The sequence below is a fragment of the Hyperolius riggenbachi genome, chromosome 8, assembly GCF_040937935.1.
Source record: "Hyperolius riggenbachi isolate aHypRig1 chromosome 8, aHypRig1.pri, whole genome shotgun sequence".
Lineage (NCBI taxonomy): Eukaryota > Metazoa > Chordata > Amphibia > Anura > Hyperoliidae > Hyperolius > Hyperolius riggenbachi.
The window spans coordinates 271,796,045-271,802,196 of NC_090653.1; the positions used below are offsets into that span (position 1 = coordinate 271,796,045).

At 48.6% G+C, this 6,152-nt stretch overlaps 1 protein-coding gene across 1 annotated transcript in view; it reads right to left on the reverse strand.

Annotated features, from left to right (window-relative positions):
• Positions 1 to 6,152, reverse strand: part of FAM78A (family with sequence similarity 78 member A) — a 112,611-nt gene that overhangs the window by 90,444 nt on the left and 16,015 nt on the right. The window lies entirely within an intron of this gene.

Here is a 6,152-nt window from a genome sequence, read left to right on the forward strand (position 1 = left end):
AGTCATCTCTGCCTGGTTAGAAAATCCCCAATTTCCCTAAATTAAAAAAAGCTTGTGCTTAATTTATTTAATCGCTGATAGATTACGGCAGCGTGATGACAAAGTGTCTTTCCCATATTATCTGACACGTTCAAATGATTGTAATTAATGGAATTCATCTGTGAAAAAATGTAGACACAACATAGCACAACTTTTACGATGGGAGAAAACAAGACGTGAGCGTATGAACTGAAAAGTAGATTCGATAAGTTACTGATTGGCTCTTTAGACAGACTGATTTATTTAAAGCAGATCTGAACTCAGAACTTCCTCTCTGCTCTAAAAGATAAGCAACAGCATAATAACATTCAGGCTCAGGGGCGTAACTAGGCCCCACCGGGCCCCCCTGCAGATTTTCTGAGCGGCCGTTTTGTGGGTGCTGGAGGGGTGGCAGCATGAGGGGAAAGCCTTGCCCACAGTCGGCGGGGAGAGGGGTAGTTCCCCCCTCTCCCTCACCTCGGGGCTCTCCCCTCTGCGCTCCCCTCCGGAAGTGACGTCAGCCGCTAGAGGGAGAAGTCTCCGATGGAACGCACGGAAGCAGGTATGTATCTGCCCGCCGCTCGCTGCCCACCACAGCCCCACAGACACTTACGAGCTGGAGGGGAGCGCAGAGGGGAGAGCCCCGAGGTGAGGGAGAGGGGGGAACTACCCCTCTCCCCGCCGACTGTGGGCAAGGCTTTCCCCTCATGCTGCCACCCCTCCAGCACCCACAAAACGGCCCCGAGCGGGCCCCAGGGGGGGGCCGGGCCCCCCCGCGGGCGCAGGGGCTGCAGGGCCTATTCCTACGCCCCTGTTCAGGCTGCTTTCACAGTGGGACGTTACAGGCCCACGTTACAGCAGCCTGTAACGCAGCCCAACTCACAGTAATGAAAAATCAATGGACTGTTCACAGTGCCCACGTTGCGTTACATTGTAATGCTGCATGTTGAATGAAAGTGCAGCATGCTGTGCGTTATACTGGGCTTTAGCTGCGTTAGACTGCTTGCACATGCTCAGTGACTAGCCACATGGCTAATTAATATTCACTGCAATGTGGTGACGTAACCTGGACTCATAGTGTTGTCTGATCATGAATGAATAGTTCATTTGATCCGGATCTTTTTTGTGAGTCGAATCATCCGGATCATCACAATGAACGATTCGGTTCACAGTGGATGTCTGTCTGGAAGAAACAAGAACATACAGAATGTACAGTGCAGGGAATGTCCTGTCCTGCTAGTCATTTCACTCAGTCTGCTTCCCTAGTAAAATGATTCAAATGATTCGGTTCAAAGATCCGGATCTTTTCAATGATCCGATTTGAATCATCCGAATCCTTTAAAAGATCCGGACTTCCCATCACTATCCTAGAGCGGCTGTTCTATCAGTATAGATAGAACATAAACAGCGCACCAAGAGCTGCATAACGCGGCTCAATCTGACGTCCAACACCACCATGCGTTGCGTTAGGGGCACGTTATGCGACCTCAACGTCCCCTAAAACGCAACGTCCTGGTGTGAAAGAGGCCTTAAAGAAAACATTTCTTTGTTATAGCTCATACAAATTCCGCAATAAATCTGTAGTGTGTCTACTTCCTGCTTTCATGGTAGAAGATATAGGGTTAACATTCTATTTTTATAAATTAGCTGCTCTGCTGAGGCAGCCAGCTGACACAGCTGAGAGATCAAATTACAGTTGTAATTACACAGAGAGGGGGAATTAGACAGGCTTAATTCTCTAAATACATACAGGGTGCATTTATCTCTGTTTTCCTTCTGTCCTGTGCAAGAGTTCAGGTCCACTTTAAAGTCTACCCGGGCCGAATCTCTGGAACACAACATCACATACTTACCTAAAGAGAGGGCAGCCTCAGGATCCTGTTGAAACTTCCTTCAGTGGTCTGTTGTCCCCAGTCACTGAGCATGAATTATGAATCATGACTGTGGCTGTCAGACTCCTGCAATGCATTGTGGGACTTGTAGTTGCTTAACAGCTGGAGAGCCACGTGTGCAGATCACTGACCTAGGCCAAACATCACTGGGAGGGGAGGGCTACTTCAGATATAGGAAGTGTTTCTCATGATGAAACCTGAACAATGACCATCAAAGTGGGTATCTTGAATAATTTACTGCATTGTATTACAGTATATGTCACTACAGTGTCTCTATATGCCTTTAGCAGCCAATTTATTTAGACGCTTGCAAGTGCTCCAGGCTGATTTATTTTAGCACATGTTTTATTTCTTCTTTGTTACATTTCCTTGCTACTAATTAGTACTGCTGTAATGTGAATGTATGGCCACTTGTCACTAGGGGGCAGTGTGAGACAATAACAGAGGACTTCTGCTTTCAGTTTCTATATCCTCTGCTAGTAGAGAGAGATCAAAGCATTCCAAGGATTTACAACACAAGGAGTTCTGCAGCCTGAGCACAGCCACAGTGCACTTATCTCAAACGAGATCATTTCTTTGAAGTTGCTAATGGGTTAAGAACATCAAAGAGATGAGAATTAGTTCAGATAGGTAGCTGAACAGTGCAGAGGAGACTTTTCTGGCCCATTCACACTAGAGCAATTAGCAGGCGATTCCCGCTAATCACAAACCACTAGTGCTTTTTAAAGCGCTAGTGCTATTCTAACCTATGGCAGTGTTCTCACTGCCGAGATTGGTGCCGATCCCGGGCGTTTTGTGATTAGCTCCAATCGCAAAGCGCTTTACCTGCAGCATTTTTGCCGCGATTCTGGAGCGATCGCGGTACAGTGCTTAGTAAAGCGCTGATCGCAGTCACTCTGAATCGCGGAAGTGTCCAGTGATTTTTACCGAGCTAATCGGCGTAAAAGCACTTGCGCAAGGCCTTTTGCGATTTCAGATGGAAACGGGGCCTTCCAGTGATCCAATTGTTGGTTCACATGCATTTCACATTTCATTGTAATTGCGCTGTTCCTTTTCCACTAAAGTGGTTCGGTTATTCCGTAAAAGTGTTGCATGCAACATTTTTTCCCATTTGCGTCTTTTTCTACATTTGGCTTTCTTTTTCTACAAGCCGTCAGGAAAATGACCAATCACATAAAAATCATGCTGGAAAACGATTTAGTGTAAACAGGGCATTTGTGATCTTTATCTCCTGTAGACAGGCCCAGATTAACCTCACAGGAGCCTATAGGCACACATGTCCTGGCATCTTAGACTTTTCCATCCATAAACCTACAAACCTCCACCAAACTGCACCGCAAGTGTTGGCTGGCCCAGCTGTCACTTCTCCCTTCCCTTAATGGGAACCGCATTTAAAAAAATGAGACAGATACTTACCCAAGGAGAGGGAAGGCTCTGGGTCCTATAGAGCCTTCCCGCTCCTCTCCTGGTCCCCTCGTTCCAGTGCTGGCTCGCCCGGTAGCAGTATTTGACTAATTTAGTCAAATACTGCTTTACCCGGCCGAAGGAGGCTACAGAAGTCTTCAGGGAGCCCGAGTGCTCCTGAAGAAGGGCGGCCCGGTACTGCGCCTGCGCAAGGACGCTCTCTTGCACGCTAACGCCTGTGCAGTACGGAGCCACACGTCTTCGGGAGGACACGGCTCCCGAAGACTTCCAAATACCCTTTCGGCGGGGGATTGAAACGGGGGGGGGGGGGGGGGGGGAGCCAGCACAGGATAGAGAGCACCGAGAGAGGAGACGTAGGGCTCTATACAACCCAGAGCCTTCCCTCTTCTTAGGTAAGTATTTGCTGCATTTTTTTTTTAATGCAGTTCCATTCACTTTAATAGGTAGCTACAGGTGCCCCTTAGCATTAGGTAGCCAGAGGTACCCTCAGTATTAAATTGCTAGAAGTGCCCCCAAATACTAGGTAGCTAGAGGAACTAAGTATTAAGTAGCTAGAGGTGTCCCCGACTAGGGTGATCTTGTCAGTGAATGCAGAGAGCTGGGTGAGTAACCTCTAACTTACACTCTCATCAGGACTCTGCATAGGGAAGGAGGGAGGTGCTTGGGGAGGAGAGTGAGCCACCTTTCCATCATCAGGTGCCTGTAGGCACGTGCCTACAGTGCCTTATGGTAAATCTGGCCCTGCCTGTAGAAAAGGGCTAGTAGGGCGGTTTGTGATTTTCACTGGGTGCTGGGAGCACAAGCACAAACGCACAAAAAAAATGCAGCATGCATCAGACAAAAAATTGGATCGTGATCGAGTAGCACCAGCGATAAAGTGTACCTGAGATGAAATAAAAAGGAAGAAATCATACATAGTTGGGGTTTCCTCCAGCCCCCTTCGGTCTGATCTCTCCCTCATCGCCGTCCTCCGTATCCTGCATCCTCTGCAATCCTCTCTGTATGGCCTCTTGCACACTACATGTCATTCCGATTTTGATGCAATTTTACATGCGATTCTTATTTGCGATTTTTAATTGGTACTATCGGTACTGTATGCTGCTGTTTTTTTTTTCTTTTGCATTTTTCTTTTTGTTTTGATAGCTTCCAGGGAAAATCGCAATTGCAAATCGGATTTGCAGTGTGCAGGGGGCCTAACTTCGGCCAGTTGGTTCCAGTCGGCACAGTCCAGCCGCGCGCGCTCCCGGCCATGAGAGGGCAATGGGGCGCACGGCAGGGACGCGCTTGCGCAGTAAGCCTTGATTCCTGAAGTTACCAGGAGCCATAGCGGAGGATCCAGGAGGCGGAGGACGGCAGCGAGGGAGCGATCACTCCGAAGGAGACTGGAAGAAGCCTCAGATATGTATGGATTCTTCCTTTTATTTATTTTAAGGTTTACTTTAAGGGTCCGTTCCCATCTAAAACCGCAAAACGTGATTTCTCCGCGATTAGTGCAGAAAAATCACTGGACACTGCAGTGGTTTTGGAGCGATTGCAATTAGTGGTGCTATGCATTCTAACCGCGTTCGCTAATCGCGAATCGCCGGCAAACCGCTGCATGTAACACGTTTGCGGTTAACGCTAACCGCAAACGTGGCAAGGAGAACAGTGCCATAGTGTTACATGTTGTAACGTTTTTTAAAAACCCCTTAGTTCCCGCTCAAGTGAGAACGGGCCCTAAAGAGATCACAAAACAGAGAAAACTCAGCGTGTAGTGAGAAACAGCCCTCAGGGCTCTTTCATATGAGGAGCTGGAGGAGGTGAATTCACTGCCTGTAAACTGCTATCCTTCAAGTGGCTGTTGCAGTTGTTAGCAATCGGTACCAGCGCCAGACAGAGTGCAGACGCAGGACTGCTCAGAAGTTCTCGGCCATGTAGTAGCACCACCACGTGTCAGCGCTCGATGATGGTGTTACAAACGGTGCAATTCAGCTGCATTTTTAATTGCACCCAAATGATGCTCGCGGTTGGCAGCCAGGAGGATAAACAGCCCAACAAGCATGCAGTTCAGCCTCCTCTCTGAAACAGTCCTAAAGAGGCATTTCCTATAAGATGGAGAGTGGCGCTGCCGAGTCCCCTTGTGTTGCTTTATATACAGTATAGTGAATCATACAGTCAATTAAAAGTATGCTTCACTGTCACTGTTAACACGCATTTCGCTGTAACGCACTAGTATGCCGCACGCCGATATATTGCAACACACCTGGCGCACTTTTATAGGTCCGCCGGGCGGATCGCTCAGAAACAGCCGTATCAGTCTGACGACAGAGCGTACACACGCCGGACTATCGCTGGCACGCCCACCCAGCGGGAGGCAACGACGGACTCGTCGTTGCCTAAAGTCCGGCGTGTGTACGCTGCTTATTGTTGCAGAGGTGGAGCGTTGCAGTTTGGCAAACCACATAACAAAGTGGCCGTTATGCTACAATGCACCCCTATGAACATAGCTTTACTCTTATTAGCTGTTTATATCCATCCAAGTGTTAAAGGGACCTTAGATGGGGGATAGAAGAAATGTATACATACCTGGTTCTTCCTCCAGGCTGATCGCTGCACTGCTGCCATCCTCCGCCTTCTGGATCCTCTGTAACAGGTCCCGTAAGTTTCGCTTATGGAGCTTAAGGTGCACCCCCCGTTGTGCTCCCATGGCTGAGAGTGTTCTGCGCCTGCGCGGAACTTACGGGACCTGTTACCGAGGATCCAGAGGCCTGGGAGCGATCAGGCTGGAGGAAGCCCCAGGTATGTATATCCCTGGTGCACTTTAAGGAGGCCATACAT